Source organism: Geotrypetes seraphini, chromosome 2, assembly GCF_902459505.1.
Source record: "Geotrypetes seraphini chromosome 2, aGeoSer1.1, whole genome shotgun sequence".
Taxonomy (NCBI): Eukaryota; Metazoa; Chordata; class Amphibia; order Gymnophiona; family Dermophiidae; genus Geotrypetes; species Geotrypetes seraphini.
In genome coordinates, this window is record NC_047085.1 from 187,121,401 (window position 1) to 187,143,622 (window position 22,222).

A 22,222-nucleotide genomic window follows, 5' to 3' on the forward strand; every position below is an offset into this window, starting at 1 on the left:
TTAGGAAATTCTACTTTACGGAGAGGGTGGTGGATGCCTGGAAAGCGCTCCCGAGAGAGGTGGTGGAGAGTAAAACTGTGACTGAGTTCAAAGAAGCGTGGGATGAACACAGAAGATTTAGAATCAGAAAATAATATTAAATATTGAACTAGGCCAGTTACTGGGCAGACTTGCATGGTCTGTGTCTGTGTATGGCCGTTTGGTGGAGGATGGGCAGGGGAGGGCTTCAATGGCTGGGAGGGTGTAGATGGGCTGGAGTAAGTCTTAACAGAGATTTTGGCAGTTGGAACCCAAGCACAGTACCGGGTAAAGCTTTGGATTCTTGCCCAGGAATAGCTAAGAAGAAAAATTTAAAAAAAAAATTTAAATTGAATCAGGTTGGGCAGACTGGATGGACCATTCGGGTCTTTATCTGCCGTCATCTACTATGTTACTATGTTACATTTCAGCTACCTGTCTCACTCCCACAAAGGCATGTTAGGCCACCTAACGCCACTTCTGGAGTTGGCCACGCTTTACTTTGGAGTTCGGTGGCCTAAAGCATCTACGTAGACACAATTCTGGTGCCTTTTATTTAGGCGCCTCAACTGTGTCATTTTTTGTCATTTCTAACAATGTTTTCCAGTTAATTTAGGCATCAGTAGGGCACCTACCAGTGCCTATGTTTAGGTGCTGGTTTTAGACCTATGTTTAGGTGCTGGTTTTAGACTTTCCCCCAAACTGCCTATCAATGGAGGTTGTCTAAGCAGTTTACATTCAGGCACTTAAGCATTTTTCTTTAACTGTCCTAGTGGGTTCACAGTTTATCTAACTTACCTGAACAGTCTCTCGGTAGAGGTGATGGAGACAAAGACTGTGTCTGAATTCAAGAAAGCATAGGACAGGCACGTGGAATATCTTAGGGAGAGGAGGAGATAATGGATGCTGTGGATGGGCAGACTGGATGGGCCATTTGGCCTGTTTCCATATTTGAGCAGCATTGCTTGAAAACTGAAATTGAAAAAAAAAAAGTGGATTAATGACGAATGCAGGTGCTGATATCAGAGTAACAGATGAACTCAAGATTATCCACCTTCCGAAAGTCTATATATAAAAATTTAAAAATACAAATCTCTAAAAATGCTATTCTAACTAGGAAGAGCTTTTAAGTAGTATTGATTTATATGTTTTCCTGGTGAAATTTCTCTGGACCACATAATTTTTAGTATTCTATAATCTATACATGCAAATGTTTGACATTCTCATGCCCCACCCAAATGGCTCCCACTGTGCATGGCCCCCATGCATTTATGCATTATATGACTTATACACTTATATTAGAATAACACTGACTGCAAACCTAGCACTTACACGGTGGCCCGTCAAATGCGCAGATGACAAATGTGTGACAACAATTGCGCTCAGACAAATGTGTGCACCGTCAAATGCGTGCAAGACAAATACACGTAACAAATTGCATGCAGACAAATGTGTGCATGAAAAATGCTTGCAGTGCCTGCTTGGTAACCCGTCAAATGTAAAACTGTAAAAACCGCAGTTAATAATCATGTTAAAATCAGTAAGCTTTAATACAATGAAAGAGCATGTTGTCACATTTTGCAGCACACTGACTTTTGAGCATGCATCAACATTAACATTGACATCATTTGTCCAAATACATCAACATTAACAATAACATCATTTGTCTAAATGTCATTCTAAACTCGGGAACTGTAAAAACTGCAATGAAATACAATGAAAGAGCATGTTGTCACATTTTGCTAATTAAAAAAAATTAGCACACTCATAGGAAATGTAAAAAGTGAGCTAATTGTTTCAGTACCAAATCTATATTTCAATATTATGTGCTATACATCTAAAATACTCTAAAACAGGTCTATTTCCATATGTAGGCAGCAGCGCTGTTAACCTTTGTGTGACTTTCACGTACTTGCTCTTACTGCTGGCTACTGTGCAGTTGCCAGCAAGGAACCAAGCAAACAGCTGTTCATTGTGATCTTGCTCGCACTGAATGTGCTCAATCAGTTTATACACGGTTAGATGATGACATGAAATTGAGGATTAGAATGTGTGGTGCCAACCTTCCACCAAATTATTAGTCCAAGGTAGTCCATCTACAATGTGAGAGCACATATTCAAGAGAGAAGTTTGGAGCAGTTCGACGATTTCGCTGCCTTCTACCGATATCATTGTCTTCCCAATAGTCATATATCAACTGCAGTTCATCTGGACAGTTGTCATCAAGCTCCTCAAAACAGTCTAATAGATGCTGGCACTGTCAACTTGAAGTAGGGAGGCTAGATCATCTTTTTTTTTTTTGCCCATTGATATTCAATTTCTGGAAGTCAATTTGGGGCAAATCACCTTAGTTTTAGGTGTCTCTATTCCATTGTCTTACGATGTGATTTTATTTGGTACACTATTAACACTTAATAGTCCAACTGACAAATATAAAAATAGACTTCTTATTATTATGATGGAGGTGGCCATACAATTAATTACTAGGAATTGGAAAAACTGGGATAGGTTGAATTTTTGTTTTTGGTGGGAAACACTTTGTTTATACTATAGATATGAAAGGATGATAGCAGAACAATCTGGGAGTAGTAAGAATTTTAAAAATATTTGGAGTCCACTGGAATCATTTGTTAAGAAACGGAATGATTAAATCTTTAGTTCCCTGAATTAATTAGGATTCCACACATGTCCAGATAGGGAGGGAGGGAAAGTTGGGGGAGGAGGGAGTAGGATAATTTGTTTTAGTTATCTGCAAGTATATAAGTGCTGTGATTTGCTATTTATGAATGTACAACTGTTGCACTTTTTATATGGTTTGAAAATCAATAAAGATTAATTTAAAAAAAAACAAACAACAGTTGGTGACATTTTCTGGAGGAACAAAACTTAAAGTCAATAGCATTTTTATGAACAATCTGATATTCTGGTCATTATGGTAATTACTGGACAAGCCCTCATGCTGTATTTTTCGCCACAAGAATCGTTCAAGATGAAAGAGGCAGCCAGAAACAGAAGAATTTGGGAAAACTCTGCTGGCGGCTTGCAGGCTTGCTCTTTCAAAGTCCATAAGAATATTTAATGGCGACAACATGTTTCTGCTTTCTAGAAGTTTCCTAAGTACGCGTTCGTAGTCCTCTTCTGTTTTGCTGTTTAAGAGAACGTACACCATGAGCAATGCACAATTATCTACAAAGGCATGTATCATAAACATCTGTACAAACAATTCAGACGCTACTTTGAATGTCCCATTCATGAACCAGTGGCGATTTTGCATTTTTATCGTTTTCTCCAGAATCCCACAACAGAAAATTTTCCCCACGCGTTGTTACTTTGAGCTGCTCTGGAATTTGGATTTCTTGCACCGATCACAAATTTTCCATTGATACACAAGGTAATGGCGGAATAAAAATCAGTAATGTAATGTAATTTCCTCATTTTCTTTTTCTCCGGATAGTTCGCTGCATCAATGTGAGTGAAGGCAATAATTAAGCCGCTTCTAAACTTGAGGCCATTGTTGTTCCAAGAATAATCTGTCGGGGCTTTACAACTATATTCACAGCTAATTGGCATATGTCTGCCATCATTTTTTTAGCTACTATTTTGGCATTATCAGGTGCATGGACATGCACTGTTATCTCCATAGATGATCCATCTGAGAGCCTCTTTCTTCTGCCTACACAATCGTGACGCACGTACCTCCGGGACGATGATCCATCAGCATAACTTATGTCACGATGATATCGATATCCTTCATGAACCCAGTTCTCTTTGCCATGCAGTATTATTATGACTTCTATATCAAATACGTTACGTGAGAGTGCAATGACTGCCCAGGCCAATCTACACTGGATAACCCTATCCTTGCCTCATGGCCCCTCGTTTAGATACTGTCCTCGATAATAATTTTGGGCTGGATGACGTCAACCCTCAGAATTGGGCAGGTCCCTATACCTCAGCACGTTCCTTCTTCGGGACTCATCGGTACCCCATCCTCATTCCTTGAAAATAATATCTGCAACAAACAGGTGAATGTATGGCAGGACGCAAACGTATGTGCGCACTTGTTTGTGCGCATTTGACAGGTTACAGAGTTGGTGCTGCGCACATATGTCATTTGACGGGGAGCAATTGTCAGCAGGCATTTGTCAAGCGCACATTTGATGGTGCATGCGAATGTTGCATTCATATATACAAGTACTATTCTATAATCTTAGTATGCAAATGGAACTTATATTTAGACACTAGGAGGGAAATTCTACAAATGGCATTTAAACTTAGATGCCAGTAGGCACCTACCAGTACCTAAATTAATTAAGAAACACTTTAAAATGGCAAAAAACGGTAAAGTTAAAATGCCTACTGGCACCTAAAAAATTGGTCCTGGACTCACACCTCTGTAGGTGTTTTAGGCCACCTAATGCCACTGTGGGCATGGCTAGTGCTCCAGCATTAAGCGGCCTAAAGCGCCTAAGTAGGCGCGATTCATGACAAAGATAGGCGCCGGAAATGTAGGCCTGGAAAACCCTTGTCCACATTTCCGGCACCTTTAACCTGGAGGCGTAATTTTGTATACGATGCCGTCACATGACTGACACGTGATCTGTGGCCGCTTTTTAGGCAGCCGCCGCTGTTGGCGCCTATAAAGAATCTGGGCCTAAGATTATAGAATTAGGGGAAATACATATTAAGTCAGCTTTGTTTTGCACAACACACTACACCTATATCCCTTTACTGAAAGTGATATCTTCTGCTCATTTTATGTCCTTCATTACATGAAAAAGGAACTTGTACCCATCACCACTGTAATGCTTTATTTCAGACTTATTAAAATGACCTTTCATCTCTGTCTTTGCACAGTAAAGTGATGGGTCCCACGCACTGGTTCTGATATGAACCTTTTGATCCCCTTTTAAACAAGACTGTGGCCAAAATATCCCACACAACAGCTGAACATCAAAGCATCTAATCTGTACTGGGGAAACCCTGTACCTCAGTCACTGGTAACTGCTTTTCATGTACCAGGTCATGAACCTGCATTCACTCTGGTAGTGCTGACACAACTGGCAATAAATAAAACAAAACTTATTACAAGACACTATCGCTTTTAAGTATGATGTAAATCAGTTTGTTGATGACATTTAGTGGTGGATCACCAAGGCTTTTTTTCCAATTCTGTATCTTTGGGAAAAGGCTTTGATGAATCAGGCCCTTAATGTTTCAAATACATGGTTCTGTGCATTGCTGTGCCAAAACATCAAGCACTATTTGTTGGAATAAATTAAAGTAACTAAAATTTATAATTATAATTATAAAAAATATTTAGAACCACACTAGAGAGACATGAAAATACATGGAACTATGCAGACATATATAAATCTACAACTGTACACATATAGGTAGCACACAAATAGTAATTATTGTTTATAAAGATAGTAAAATCTTTGGGATGGAAAATTTATTGCCTGTATGATTTGGTTTATCACATAATTTACTTACATTATATCTTATTAAAGAACAATGTTACATCATACACATTATATAAAGTAAAGTTACTTACCTTTAGCAGGTGTTCTCAAGTTTAATAAAAATTTGATTAATCACCTATCTTAGATTCTAGGTGATATACAATAATAAAAAAAGGGCTTTACAAATTTAAAATACAAAACAAAAACAAATAACAAAGACAAAGATGGATGAAGAAGGAAACAAGAGGGAAAGGGCTGAACTACAATAAAATCAAGAAAAGAAAACAGAAAAGGGGAAGAACATGAGGGAGGGGAACGGGGTTCTTCGAGGCTGCCTTTTTTGAATTTGAGGATGGCGGATTAGCATCAATGCTCAAAGGCATCTTTATATAGGAAACATTTCAAAGCTCCTTTAAATTTATCTAAGTTTATTTCCTCCTTGAGATGAGAGGGCAAAGAATTCCAGGTAAGGGGGACAGTTACTGCAAAAGAGGTTGTACGGCGTTTGCTGATAATCTTAAGCGAGGGGAAAAAAAAAAAAAATTGGGGGAGGATGATCTAAGAATTTTGGATGGAGCATGAGGGATGAGTAATTTATTAATGAAAGCCGGTTCTCTAGTTTTATGTGTTTTGAAAGTGAGTGATGTAATTTTATAAGTGATTCTATGAGCAATGGGAAGCCAATGGGCTTTTATAAGCAGGGGGGTAACATGATCATGACAGTAGGCCAATTATTTTTACAACAGGATGGCATCATCCAATGGAACCTATTGTTTGAATGCTACCCAGCGTACTGCCACTTTAAGAAGCCTTTGGCTGCCTAGTGCAGTGGTTCCCAACCCTGTCCTGGAGGACCACCAGCTAGTCAGGTTTCAGGATAGATCTAATGAATATGCATGGAGCAGATTTGCATGCCTTTCACCTCCATTATATGCAAATCTCTTTCATGCATATTCATTAGGGAAAAAACCTGACTGGCTGGTGGTCCTCCAGGACAGGGTTGGGAAACACTGGCCTAGTATGTATTAGTTAAAGAAAGTTCTAGCAGAGAACCACCATGCATGCGCCCATAGGTCCATTAGTCAAATGATGGACCACACCATGAAGATGAACTTTTCTTTGACTAGGAATCGGTTCACTGTCCTTAGTTTCAGGATGAGGTGTAACCCCCCCCCCCCCTCCTGTTTTTTTGGGCACAAGAAGTACCTGGAATCGAATCCATTCCCTTCTTCCCCTGGTGGCAAAATTTCAATTGCATTGGCCTACAGATGGGCAGAGATTTCCTCTACAAGTACCTACTTGTGCTGACAGCTGATGAATGAGGCTCTCAGTGGGCAATTCGGTGGTTTCTAATTTCAATGATGTACATAACTCAGATGGACTAATTGAAGGGTGTAGGGTCTAGGAGTGGCCATTTCAGCATGACGAACTTGCTGCGGGAAATCACCCAATTTAAGCATTGGGGGGGCAATGCCCCCCACATCCCCCAAACATTTCTGCATTTGAGAGGGTGATATCCCCCATACCCCCCAAAATTATAGCCTTCCCCTCTCCTCCTATGTCCACAATCCATTGCTGCATCACCGTGCTCGCTCACTGCCGCTATCGCTGCTGCTTTGTGTCTGCTGTATCGACTGCTCAAGCACAGGCTCTGCTGCTGCATCAGCTATGATGAATCCATGGCCGCCCCTGGGCGGAGAAGAGCTATACTGCTGCATCAGCTGCACTGACCATGATGAATCTGTGGAAAAAGGCTTGATGGACCTTCAGTCTGTCCCAGATGGCAATTCTTTTTAGGCTTTTGGGGGTTTTAAAATTGGGGTTATAAGTATCTCACTGAACTCCAGGTGAAAATTAGGGTTTGTACCCATTCCATGGGTTTCATGCAAAATTGCACTGAGGATGATTTTAATAGGTACAGAGGGCAACTATCAAGTTCATGAGGCATGGGTGTATTTTCGGTATATTTTATTCAGTTTGGGCCTATTTATTTTTGGGAAGTCACCCCATACCCTATCTGCTGCAATGGCCTCTCCTTCTGGAGAAGATAACCACCTCCTCCAAGAAGCCAGTAGTTATTGTGAATTTGGTCCTAATAGTTGAAATCTTAGTTTTGAAAAATTCTGCTAGTAGATTTGCTGAAGGGGTGGAGTCTCCTCTTGTGGCTAAGCAGGAATTGGTGTCTGAGTTCTCATAGCAGTTTGAAAAGTTGTTTTTTTGTGTGTGTGTCTTGTACTTCTGTTTCTCTACCAGGTTTGGGAAGAAAGTCCTCCTTTTACCGAAAATATATCCGTGCCTCATGTGAACTTGATAATTGCCCTCTCTACCTATTAAAATCATCCTCTAGGCACCTGCTGTGGCAGGTACCACTTACAGAATCAGCCCCTTTAAGCTGTGGCCTAGTAAGAGGGGGGCGGGGGCATACTGCTCCAGGCACCGTCTTGTTAGGGGCACCAGCTCCTCTCCTTCCCAACCCTCCTCTGCCAAGCACATGCCTGCATGAGCAGTATCTCCAACTTGCTGCGCACGCTGGCTTCAACTCTCCCTCTGACATCACTTCCTGGACCAGGAAGTGACATCAGAGGGAGCGCTGAGGCAGATGCAAGCAGCAAGTTGGAGATGCTGCTCATGCCATGAGAGTTAAAGAGGTACGGGGAAGTGAAGGGCCATGTATTCGCACAGAGGGGGGTGGGGAATGAGCAGGGGAGGGAGGTGCCACTGCCCTGGGCGCCTCCCATCCTCGCTATGCCACTGCCTTTAAGAATGCTCTGCAAGGTTCTCTCCTACCTTAGCAGTCTTCTTATATGCCATTTACTGTGAGCATGATATGTATGTATTAGCTTAGATCAACAGAACAGCATTTGCTGACTATCCCTTCTTTAAAAGTAATAGGTACTAGGAGATCTATTATTTTTTCGGTTATAGCACCCCCAGCTCTAGAACAACCTACCAATTTACTTACGTGAAGAATCCTCACAAGAAAAATTCAAAAGCTCTTTAAAAAGTTTCTTGTATAAGGACGCATTTGAGACATAGATAGGATAATTTGTCTATCATTAATGCTTATGCTCTAATACCTAATTTTAATCAGACCTTATGTATAGGTTGAAATCTTCTTTACCTTCTCGTCTAGGATTATCTATGCTTTCATGTTATTCTTTTTTACCCTCCAGATGTTCTTTCGCTAAATGTTTCTTTATTTTCTTTCGAAAATCATCTAATTATATGTCCTGCCGATCTGATCGTCGAAGCCGCTAAATCATTCATCTTTATACCACATTTCCGTCCAACTTTCCGTCCAAGTCCAAAACGCCTAGAACAAGCCCTGTTGGACGTGGGAGGGGTCTGCAAAGTGATGGACTGCACACCCAGACATGCCACCTAAATAGTGGGGTACCTTACAGGGCACTGCTGTGAACTTCATAAAAAGATTGCCACGTCTTCTCCTCCCTACAGCTCCCTTATAGGTTACGGTGAGCCCCCCAAACCACCTCCAGAATCCCCTAGACCCACTTATCTACCACCCCAATAGCCCTTATGGCTGCAGGAGCCACTTATATGCCGGTAAAAAAGGGTTTTGGGGGTGTATAGGGGAGTGCACATGTTTAAGTATCAATGCAGTGATTACAGGGGATTATGGGCATGGGACCTCCTCTCTATTGGTCCCTAACCCACCCCCAAGATTACTTCAGCTGCCTCTGTGCTGGACGACTAGGCTTTCCTATGCCAGGCAGCCAGATGATGATGGTCTGGAGGCTGAAATTTAAAGTTGTGGATAAAATTTTTATGGAGGTGGGGGGGTTGGTGATCACTGGGGTAGTGTGTGGGGGTCTGTGTTATGTGTTTTCAGTGCTTATCTGGTGAGTTTAGGTGGGTGTTTGTGACTTAGACCATGTTTTACATGGTCTAAGTCACAATGTCCAAGTTCCGTCTAGGCTCTGTTGTTAAACTTTCGGTTATACATGCTGTACGACTAAGTCTAAGCCGGCCCACGTCCCGCCCAACTCCCACCCTCGACATGCCTCCCGAAACGCCCCGTTTAGCTTTGGACATTGAGCGGCACTATGAAGGCCTAGGTCATTTAGAAATACGTCCAGAACCCGATTTTATTATCAGCACTTGTACATTTTTGAGAAATGTTCTTCCAAGTGCCGACTTAGGCCGGTTTTTGGACATTTTTCTCTTTCGATTATGAGCCCCACAGTATATACGTACAAATAATTACCAATACAAAAGGAGAGGGGTGTACACCACAGTCGTGTGTGATATGACCCATTGTCTGATTTAGATGGTTACAATCACACTTTCATTTATCTTTACATTTTCATTTCAGGAGGAAATGAGCACAACATCCAGACAAAGTTCAAAAACAACTTAAGGGAGCATAATTTTTCTTCATAGGTCTAAAGTACCACTGAGCTATTATAGGAGTTTAACATATTTGTATTCCACCTATCTACAATACTAAGGGCTCCTTTTACAAAGCCACACTAGGGCCTTAACGCGCGGAATAGTGCGCGCTAAATTGCCACACGCACTAGCCGCTACCGCCTCCTTTGGAGCAGACAGTAGATTTCCGGCTAGCGCGCGCTAGCCGGAAATCTACTGTTAAAACCGCTAGCGCGGCTTTGTAAAAGGAGCCATAAGTGAAATAAAACAACATCACAGATTAACATTCACTATATATAAAAGATAACAAAAATCTAAGTCATTAAACAGAGAAAGCCTCGTTCAGCATAAATTATTTCAATTATTTACAAAAGGTGATATACGAGTATTTCATCTCAAAATGAATATCAGTTGGAAGCAGGTACCATACCAGAAAGAAACTGAGCATGAGTGAGATTCTAAAAATTTACTAACAGAATGCTGACCCTCTTCTTTCTACCAATCATGTGAAGGCAAACGTCATCACCTGCAAGGAATCATGAGAACTGCAAGCTCTTAGATATTCAGATGGTCACTTTTCCTGTTTACATAGAGTTAATTTTTTTGGTGTCAAACAACTTATCTCTATGAACCAAGTTATAGAATAAGAATGAGCGAAAGTAGTGGCTGATCACAGGCATGCTATGGTGCTCTGAATTATAGAGGGGTGCTCTTGCACAACCACAATAAAGAGAGACAAGTATAACTCTAGAATGAATGATCGTTCAAAGGATACAAGGAAACATGAGAAGGAAGTTTCTAATTATCCTACCCTAACTATGCAGCTCATAATGAAAAACGCTTGCATCAGTAGAGCAAATTTATATTTTAAAAAATGTATCCTGAATTGTACATCCTAAATTAAAACAGATGTAATTAGAGCTCTTGAAAGTAATTTAGAATAGGACTTTGTTTATACTGAATAGAACTCCAGCAATCCCTTACCTAGGGCAGTTCTGCATTTGGCTCAGACTAATGTTTAGATCTTTAATTACCATATATGCTTTCATGTTCCAGTTGAAAGTATCTATTATGTACTTGAACAAACCAATATGTTCTGGAGTCATACTTAAGGCCAAATAAATTCAAGTGTACCAGGCCAAACACCAGAGGTATGCATATGCCTCCTTTATGCAGCATATATAATTTAGGCTCCAAGAAGGGTACTATTAGTCTTCAGTACTCAAGCATTTTATCTTCTTTAACACTTTTCTTATTATGAATGCATTTTGCAGACATTACTGAAAGTTTTACAGCATAGCTGCTAACCAAGTTGAAATTTTTCAATGGGCTCTTCACAAGTCCATGATCACAGACAAAATCAGGGGTCCCTGAACTTTTCATTGGACATTTCACATAACAGAGTTTAGATGATGGGTAATCAGTGCTGGTGAAAGTACTTAAGTAAAATATATATGTATGTTTAATACTTAAGTACAAGAGTACAGTGAAGAATACATTTAAAAATTTAACTAAAAGTAAAAAGGTTATTGAGTAAAAAGTAAAAGTATTGTAATTATATAATGAATGCAACTATTGTTAATGTTTTTATCCTAACAATTTTACTGCTGTACAATTCAATCCACTTTGCTTTAAGTAAAACTAAATTTTGAAAATGACTGTCATTCATGCAAGTATGCTTGTGAGCCAGCACAGCCATAAAAGTGTTCAACAACTGCACTGACAGAAAGTGGATTGCTCAGTCTGAATAAAACGTTCCTTCAAATCAGGTCAGGCTGCAATGCTACTGATGTCTTTTGACTGGATCTGTAGATATTTATCAAGGGAATCACTATCTGAAACACTTCCTATAGCGAAAAATACTTTATCATTATCATTGTCATCATCATCTACATTAGAAGCAGTATGCTATAATTTATCCCTTGCATCTTCATTTTCATTATCATCAACATGCTTGCCAGTTACAGAGAAGGCCTTCTTCACAAAGGTGGAATTATTGTCTGTTGCTGCCCCAAACACTCCTTTCTATCTTCATTTCCTTCCCTTCTCTCTCACTCACATGCTGTTCCTTTCTTTTTCCATCTTCCCTTTCTTCTCACTCATGCCCACCCTTGCTTCTTTCCCTCCCTTCTCTCCTCCTTCCCATTCCATCTACCTCCTCTCATAATCCTTCCTCAACCCTATATAGCAGATCTTCCATTTCTTGAAAACCCTACCAGCACTACAGAAATGATGGTGCCACTATGTGGGTTTTCTTTCTCTTTTTTTTTTTTTGGGGGGGAGGGGAGGAGGTACAAATCCTGTCTCCATTGAAGAACTGGTAAAAATTGATAAAGTCATCACCCTATCCATATTTTGGACCTCAAAAAATGTAAAAGTTCCTCTGCAGGACCAATCTGGCCATGGGCAGAGACAATTTGGGAAGTCAGAAAGTCAATTTGACCATAGTTTAGGGGCCAAGAGGATCAGCAGAAGATCACTACTTAATCAACCATAGATAATTTTTAACTGAGCTGTTTGTTAAAATTAGGCCTTCCATTGCCTCTGTTATTCCCAGTATTCTTGCAAAATTAGATAAAACAGTTTGAAAAAATCTTTCATTGAATCAAGAACTAAATCTAAACCCGTAAGAACCTTGCCATTTATAAACTACATTGCTATGGCAAAATTATAATCATGCCCACTACTATGAGTGTCAACATATGTGTACATAATAAACTCACCCTTTCTCCTACAGCTCCTCTTTCATACCCTTGCATCCCTCAATCCCTGTCACATAACCCCACTCCCAAAAAAACTAATCCCCCAAACCCTTTTTCAAAATTCAGTCCCTAACCCCCTTTTCCCCTGGCAATCCTATTTAATCTAATCCATAATTTATTAATCACACTGTACCAAGAAAGGTTCAAGGCAATTTACATTCAAAGAGGACATAAAATCTATGGGAAAATACAAAAACAATCAATAATTAAAATATCATCATAGCATGAATATTACAAGTCATACAAAAAAAGTTTTCCAATTTTTACAAAACCTTAAGTAATTGATTTAACACAACCAGACATGTCCCAAACTTCACCTGCAATACTATCTACTCCTTAGTAAATTAGAAAATGTTCAGACTATTCCTTATGTACTTCTTAATATCATAACAATATGTACTTCTTAATATCATAACAATTCTTATTTAATCTGCCTTGAACCGTAAAGTAATGGCGGAATCAAAATCACTAATGTAATGTAATGATATCCATCCTAATGTGCAAATAAGGTGACATGAGGAAGATGAGGCTGTCTAGCGGCACGTTTAACTCCCTCCTCCCCTGATTGCTTCATTTCCTCACTGACTCACCAGGACCCACCAGGAGCCGAGGGAGAGGAACCTTGCGGAGGAACCAACCAGGAGAAGGAAGGATTGGAGGACCCAATCATCACCGACACAGACCTGAGACCTAGGAGGAAGCTGAGGAGAGGTAAATCTGCTATCGTGGTGGGAGACTCAATCCTGAGAGAGGTGGACAGTCACATAGCAGGAGGCAGAGCGGATCGCTTAGTGACATGTCTCCCAGGGGCGAGGACAAAGGACATCTCCGACAAAATCGAGAGAATCATGGAGGGAGCTGAGACAGAGGACACAGCAGTGATAATCCATGTCGGAACAAATGACGTCAGCAGAAGGAATTTCAACATGACTACACTGACCGAACAGTTTAAGATCCTGGGGAGGAAGCTGAAGCTGAGGACAGGGAAGATAGCCTTTTCAGAGATCCTGCCAGTACCTAGGGCAGATGCGAGGAGGCAGACCGAGCTGCAAGCAACAAATGGATGGCTGAGGCGATGGTGTGACGAGGAGGGCTTCCTCTTTGTACGGAACTGGTCAACCTTCCTGGGGAAAAACAAGCTCTACAGAAGAGATGGTCTGCATTTGAGCACGGCTGGGACGAGGATGCTGGCACGTAACATCCAGACCTGCATAGACATGACTTTAAACTGATAACAAGGGGAAAGCCGATAGTCGATCTGACCTCGACACATCGGACCACAGTATCGAGCAAAGATACTGAGACAGGAACTGGAAACAGTGGACTAGAGACAAAATGGACACCACATGGACACAAACCCAAAGATGCAGCACAGGGAACCGAGGGGCATTTAGAGCTAAAGAGCAAAACAAGGAGGAAACAGCCGGAACCAGAGGGCTATCAAAGAACAAAGAAGCGGGCAGAGGACGAAATAGACACACCGCAGGAGGCAACACGCGAGGAGACCAGCAGGAGCAACAAATCAAGAGTAGATCCAAAAGAAAAGGTAACAAACTGGGACTTAAATTGCCTATATACAAATGCTAGAAGCCTAAGAACTAAAATGGGGGAGCTAGAAGTTATAGCCAGAAATAAGGACATAGACATAATAGGAATCACAGAAACATGGTGGACAGAGGACAACAAATGGGATGTGGCCCTGCCAGGGTACAAACTCTACAGGAAGGACAGGGCACACAAGAAGGGGGGAGGAATAGCACTGTATATAAAGGACTCCATTGCTTCATCCAGAATTGAAACAACAATAAGGGCAGACAGTCTGGAGTCACTATGGGTTAAGCTGACAGGAGGGGAAGGAGCTGACATCAAATTGGGACTGTACTATCGCCCACCAGGACAGCCAGAAACAAACGACCTGGACCTGGAGGCCGAACTGAGACAGGTGTGCAAAAGTGAAAAAGTGGTGGTTATGGGGGACTTCAACTATCCGGGAATAGACTGGGACATTGGGCACTCAAACTGCACGAGAGAAACTAAATTCCTAGAGGCAATAAGGGACTGTTTCATGGAGCAGCTGGTCACGGAACCAACGAGAGGGGATGCCACTCTAGACCTAATCCTCAACGGGCTAGAGGGACCCGCAAAGGAAGTGGTGGTACTAGCACCGTTAGGGAATAGCGATCACAACATGATCCAGTACAAATTAAACATGGGAACAACCAAGGTGAAAAGAACCACAACGACAGCACTCAACTTCAGAAAAGGAAACTACAAGGCCATGAGGAAAATGGTAGGAAAAAAGCTCAGCAACAGCTCAGGGAAGGTGAACACCGTAAAGGAAGCCTGGACACTGCTTAAATGCACAGTGCTCGAGGCACAAGACCTGTACGTCCCAAAGTTTAGGAAAGGGTGCAAAAAAAATCGAACTAAAAACCCAGCATGGATAACAACTGCAGTTAAAAAGGCTATAAGCGACAAGAAATCATCCTTCAAGAAATGGAAAAAGGAACCAACAAAGGAAAACCAGGAAGAGCACAAAAGACACCAGAAAGAATGTCATCGAGAGGTCAGGAAAGCAAAGAGAGAATATGAGGAAAGACTGGCAGGAGAAGCAAGAAACTTCAAACCCTTCTTCAGGTATGTGAAAGGGAGACAACCAGCCAGAGAGGAAGTGGGACCACTGGATGACGGAGACAGGAAAGGAGCGATACAGGAGGAAAAAGAGATAGCTGACAGGTTAAACAAATTCTTCTCGTCAGTCTTCACCAGAGAGGACACAACCAATATTCCGGAACCCGAGGAGATTATAAACGGAGAACAAGATGAAAGGCTGGTAAAACTAGAGGTGAGCAAAGAGGATGTCCTCAGACAGATATACAGACTAAAGAGCGACAAATCACCAGGCCCGGACGGCATCCACCCAAGGGTACTAAAAGAACTGAGAAACGAAATAGCAGAGACACTTCGCCAAATATGTAACCTCTCCCTAAAAACAGGGGAGATCCCAGAGGACTGGAAAATAGCGAATGTCACGCCCATCTTTAAGAAGGGATCAAGGGGTAACCCGGGAAACTACAGGCCTGTGAGCTTGACCTCGGTTCCAGGGAAGATGATGGAAGCAATGGTAAAGGACACAATATGCGAATACATAGAAAACCATGGACAACTGAAGGCGAGCCAACATGGCTTCTGCAAGGGAAGGTCATGCCTCACGAACTTGCTGTACTTCTTTGAGGGAATAAACAGCCAGATGGATAAGGGGGAATCCATAGACATCATTTACCTTGACTTCCAAAAAGCCTTCGACAAGGTACCTCATGAACGGCTACTTAAAAAGCTGTGGTACCACGGGGTGCAAGGGGATATCTACCGATGGATCAAACACTGGTTGGCAGGCAGGAAGCAGAGGGTTGGAGTAAAAGGCCAATACTCTGACTGGCAATGGGTCACGAGCGGAGTTCCACAGGGGTCAGTGCTGGGACCTCTACTGTTCAACATATTTATTAACGATCTGGAGGCAGGGACAAAATGTGAGGTTATCAAATTTGCTGATGACACCAAACTCTGCAGCAGGGTTAGAAACACGGAAGACTGTGAAGACCTGCAAAGGGACCTAACGAAACTGGAAGACTGGGCAAAAAAGTGGCAAATGAGTTTTAACGTAGAAAAATGCAAGGTCATGCATGTAGGGAAAAAGAACCCGATGTTCAGCTACAAAATGGGGGGAACACTGCTAGGGGTGAGTAACCTTGAAAGGGACCTGGGGGTGATGGTCGACACATCACTGAAACCATCGGCGCAATGTGCGACAGCCTCAAAGAAAGCAAACAGAATGCTGGGCATCATCAAAAAAGGTATTACAACCAGGACGAAGGAAGTCATCATGCCGCTGTATCGCGCAATGGTGCGCCCGCACCTGGAGTACTGTGTTCAATACTGGTCACCGTACCTCAAGAAGGACATGGCGATACTCGAGGGAGTGCAGAGGAGGGCGACTAAACTAATAAATGGTATGGAAAATTTTTCATACGCTGACAGGTTAAAAATGCTGGGGCTGTTCTCCCTGGAGAAGAGGAGACTTAGAGGGGACATGATAGAAACCTTCAAAATCCTTAAGGGCATAGAGAAAGTGAATAAGGACAGATTTTTCAAACTGTGGGGAGCCACAAGCACTAGGGGTCACTCAGAGAAACTGAAAGGGGACAGGTTTAAAACAAATGCTAGGAAGTTCTTTTTTACCCAGAGGGTGGTGGACACATGGAACGCGCTTCCAGAGAATGTGATAGGCCAGAACTCTGTACAGGGGTTCAAGGAGGGTTTGGATAGGTTCCTGGAGGATAAGGAGATAGAGGGGTACAGATATAACTAGAGGTAGTTTATAGAAATAGGCAGAAACCACTTCACAGGTCACGGACCTGATGGGCCGCCGCGGGAGCGGACCGCTGGGCGAGATGGACCTCGGTCTGACCCAGTGGAGGCAACTTCTTATGTTCTTATGTTCTTATGACTCAATAGCAGCAGTGGGTCTTGGCCCACTACATCCTTTTCCTCTGCAAAATACTACTAGAGGTTGGCTTGTACTCTGTCACCATACAGTCACCCAGTAAAAAAACAAGTGGTAGAGAAGGAGGATGCAGTCCAAGGCACCTCCACTATTGTCTTTCATCTTCTCCTGCTGCTCAGTTAGTGTGAGAGAGATTTAACCAGGGGAGAACATATGAATAGCATTACTAGGTCAGATCAATGGTCCATCAAGCATAGTAACCCGTTCTCACGGTGGCCAGTCCAGGTCACTAGTACCTGGCCAAAACCCAAGGAGTAGCAATATACCATACTACCAATACAGGGCAAGCAGTGGCTTCCCCCATGTCTTTCTCAATAACAGACTATGGACTTTTCCTCTAGGAACTTGTCCAAACCTTTGTTTTGTTATTTGTTCTTTCATACTGTGGTGTTGCAGCTTCTGTTTCTTTGTTATGGTGATGGCTGTTACCTCAATAAAAATTATAAAAAAATAAAAAATAAATACCAGCTATACTATCTGCTCTGGCAGGACAGGACAGGACAGAGTTTAGTGTGCCACTAGACAGCCTCTTCCTCACTATCTGGCTTGGTTTCAGGTCTCGTGCAGCAATTCTGTGAGAAGGGCAGTATTCAGCAACTGTGCCACAGGAAATAAAGGACTCTGAATATAACTAACATCATTCAATGCACATGACTTTATAAAATTCAAGCTCTGAAAGAAGTATGCTGATTACAAATACCCATTCTTTTCTTTCACCAAAATACAAAATAAGGAAACCAGAATCAAAATAGGTGGGTTTTCAACTCATTCTTTAAATACACCTCTGGCATATATGCTAAGACCAATTCTGTTTTTCCATCCTGTTCACAGACATGAGTGTTTGTATTCAAAGATAAGCTCTCATATTTCTTCTGGACTAAGCTAACATTGTCTAGGCCAACTACTTGAGCCAGTCTGCTTGCAAAGGCCCTTGTAAAATAACCAAAGAGAACAGCTGCAGGAATAAAAAGACAATTACAGCCATTTTAAAACTTATAAATTGGACGATCTTCAAGTAAAATTAAAACATTTTAAAAGTAGTGGCTCCCTAGTATTTTAATGTGGCATGGGCAGTATGCAAACCTATCAGATTACTTCTCTGTTTAACTGTCTAGACAGAAGGGTTCATCCGAAAGTCCCCCAAAAAACTAATTATTCAGGAGAACAGCAAACTAAAGGATAATTCTATCTTATATAACAATATTTCTTTCCTTTGTGTTGATCATATTTCATCTGTTCTGTCTTCCTTTTATCCCATTCTGTTTGGTTACTCCATATTTATTCCATGTTCTATGATCAGTTGATCAATGTCTGTGTTTCATCTTTAAAATTTGGTCATTTGGTAACAGCTCAGAAACAGACCATAGCCTCTGGATTTCCACATCATCCAAACTTCTAGTAGTGAAAGATGTGTTGGATTTTAGCAAAATCCCTATGGCCCCTTTCTGCCTGCCAACAGCACTCCACTGGACTCTTGTACACCATGAAGCCCCCTCAGTGGAGTCAGCATTCAGGAACTGAGTGCCAGATGGAATTTAGGAGGCTGGTAAGCTTTGGGTGTGTGAATCTAGGTTTAGACCTTTAATTTGGACAGTAACAATAGTATAAAAACTGATGAATTAGACAAAAGGTTTTCACAAGCCAGACTGCAATATACAACTTAACATAAACTACAAGATTCCCTTTGGTCTACCCACTGCTCCAGTTAGCAGAGCAAAAAATATGGGACAGAATATAAAGCAGTGTTCCCCTAACTAGGGCTGAGATATTGGAGGGGGGGGGGGAGGGGGAACCAGCAGTTGAAGCAAAACTCCACAAAACAATGTCCCAAAATAGTAACAGAAACATGAGGGCAAATAAAGGGAAAATGGCCCATCCAGTCTACTCCTCCTCTCCCTAAGAGATCTCACATGCCTGTTCCACACTTTCTTGAATTCAGAAACAGTCTTTGTCTGCACTACCTCTACTGGGAGACTTTCCCACGCATCTACCACCTTGCATGTCATAGCAGTATTGCTTCAGCATATTCATTTACTAATCTGGAGGACAGTTCTATAGTTAGGGGGCCTCCAGTTAAGTGTTCCAATGCCGTGCACTGAGTTTCAACTTTGTAACTGGTTGTACCTTTGATGGTTGTTACCAAGTGCTTTGAAGCTGAAAGAAATATATACGAGCCTGCAGGATGCCACATGAGTCCTTGAAAAAGTCATTTGTGATTAAACCTGTGGTTGGGCATTTGTGAAGTTTCAAGGGGCAACTGGAGATAGCCTGAAGTGGACCACCAAGTATTTTCTTTTTTTTACTTTAGGGGAGGACGGAGGGTCAAGAGTAGTCCATTGGACCACCAGGATTTTTATAAGCCTGGGGTAGATTGGGAGGAGGGTCTGCTGGACCACCAGGGTTTTAACTATGGAGGGGCTGAGAGGGGGTCAGGAGGGGTCCACTGGACAACTAGATTTTTGAAGCTTTGGGAATGTGCTGGACTCCTAGATTTTTGAAGGTTTGGGGGAGCGCTGAACCACCAGAGGGGTTTTTGTTGTTTTTTTTTAGTCAGGGGAGGTAGTGTCCCTGGACATGCAGAGAAGAGCTGTGCCTTCCGCACAGTTCTTCCTTGCATGCCCCAAGGTGTTCCAACTACAGGTCTGCATGGGAACGGGGATCGCGGGAATCCCACGGGGGTCCGCAGGAATCCCCCCCTAACCCATGGGACTCCCCTCTGGCCCACGGGGATGGAAGGCTTTGGAAGCAGGGTTCATCCATATAATATAATGGACATGTCAGTCTTAGTAAAAGAGGGGGTTTATAAGTTAATTACCTGAACAGAAAACAAAAAAAGGGTTCCACCAAAGAGATTCCACAAGGAAAACAGCAGTGTAAACACAAAAGAAACTGTGGAATTGATGGTCCTGTCAGAAGTAATTGCTGCTTTTTATGGGAACGGGCGGGGATGGAGGTAATTCCTTGCGGGGACGGGTGGGGATGGAGAGGATCCTGGCGGGGACGGGTGGGGATGGATGGGATTTCTGTCCCAGCACAACCCTCTAGGTCCAACCCCTTTAGTGACTGATGCTCAACACCAACAACGTGCATATACTGTAATTTGCATGCTGTTAGTGTTAGGTATGAGACTTTAGTGCTTAGACAAGCTAGATTGAGTTATGTGTTAAGTATTAAGATGTCCAGGTTATACAAGGACAATAGAATACTAGCTGATACATGGAAAACATTACAATGTGTGAATAATTTAACACCTATTCCAATTAATAAATCAACTTATCAAACCATATGGCTGAACTCCAAGATTCAAATCGGTGGATTTAAAGTCATCTGGAAATATTGGATGATGTTATGTCTGATGGTAAGCTGCTTGAATTTTCACAATTGCAACACAAATTTGGTCTTAATAAATCACAAAATTATAGATGGTTGCAGTTGAAGCAGGCCATTCAGGTAGGGTTCACTGAATGGAAAAATCTTAGTAATCAGGATAGTCTGCAGTTCTTATGTTTTCAGGTGGACTTCCTGGGACACCAGGCCGCCCAGTGGTATAAATTAATATCTGGATTTTTAAATAAGAAACCAAAAACAAGTCTATGAGACATTTGGAGCATTGAGATTAAGCACCAAATTACTGCGTCTTAATGGCCACGAATTTGGACTTGGAGGATGAGATGTACAGTGTCTACATCTATGAGACAAACTTGGTTTTTTCTGTTGCATAGAGCTTTTTGGACCCCAGTTCATTTACAGAAGTTAGATAGCTCTAAATCTAATAGATGCTAGCACTGTCATCTTGAAGCTGGAACATTAGATCATTTGCTATTCTATTGTCCATTGATACTTCCTTTTTGGAAATTAATTTGGGGGCAAATAAATAATTTGCTGGAATATCCGGTTGCATTCACTTATGATACTGTGTTATTTGGCACATCATTGAGGACCAAGAGCCAATAATCTTCGAATAATAATAAGCTATTATTCATTATGACAGGGGTTGCCATACAACAGATTATGAGAAATTGGAAAAATTGGGATCGATTGAATTATAGCTTTTGGTAATTGCCATGGAGTAGGGGAATTTTAGGAAATTTCAGGATATTTGGGAACCATTAACAAAATACTGTAATGAATGAATATCATTTTTTCCCCTTAAGTATGTACATCCAAGGTGGGGGGAAAAGGGTAGGGGGTATTTTGGTTTTCTTATGAGTGCAAATAATGTGGAGAGGGGGTTATTATATGTCTTCTTATGTTTGATGAAAGTCATTGAATATGGGGGAGGAAGGGTTATGGGATCTGAATTAAATTTTAATAGGATATTAAGTGATATATTTAAATATAAATTGATGTTATATTCTGTTGCACTTATTGTAAGTTTTAAAAATGAATAAAGAATATTAAAAATAATAATAATAATATTTTTTTTAACCTATATGCACATAACCATAACTGACCTAATAATGAATTCCATAATTTAACACCAGCAATACATAAGACGGTCACCCTAGTATCAGCATATCTCCCTTTTACTATTAAATCCAATAACTTCTGATTTTCTGATCTCAAAGATCTATTTGGTTGAAAAGGCAACACAACTTTCTTAAAGTACCATGGTGTCTGATGGTAAAGAGTTTGATGAACAACAGAAATCACTTTATATTGGACTTGAAATACAACCAGCAACCAATGCATTTTCTTTAAAACTGGAGTAAAATGGTCTGTTCTTTCAACAAGAAAGAACAAACAGTGAAGGAGACTCTGGTGTCCAATCACCTTTATTTTATCTCAAAACTCTGTCCAATCACCTTTATTGTATATCAAGACTTGACACGGTTTCGAGAAAGGTATTCACATCAGATTGCGGAGCTATATTTCAGAGGACTGCATATAGGCGTTCCATTTTTGTCAAAGGATTGGTGAAGGTATAATACGTTGAAAAAACTTTCAGACTCCTGAGGCAGGCCCAGTTGGGGCTGAAACACGATCATGACGAGTCTTGAGATACAATAAAGGTGATTGGAGAG

General features: G+C 41.4%; 1 long non-coding RNA gene across 1 annotated transcript in view; it reads right to left on the reverse strand.

Annotated features, from left to right (window-relative positions):
• Positions 1–880: 880 nt before the first annotated feature.
• LOC117355730 overlaps positions 881–22,222 on the reverse strand; it is a 138,448-nt gene continuing 117,106 nt past the window's right edge. Inside the window, exon 3 of the long non-coding RNA XR_004538444.1 lies at positions 881–990. This is a non-coding gene — a long non-coding RNA (uncharacterized LOC117355730). The remainder of the gene's footprint in view (positions 991–22,222) is intronic.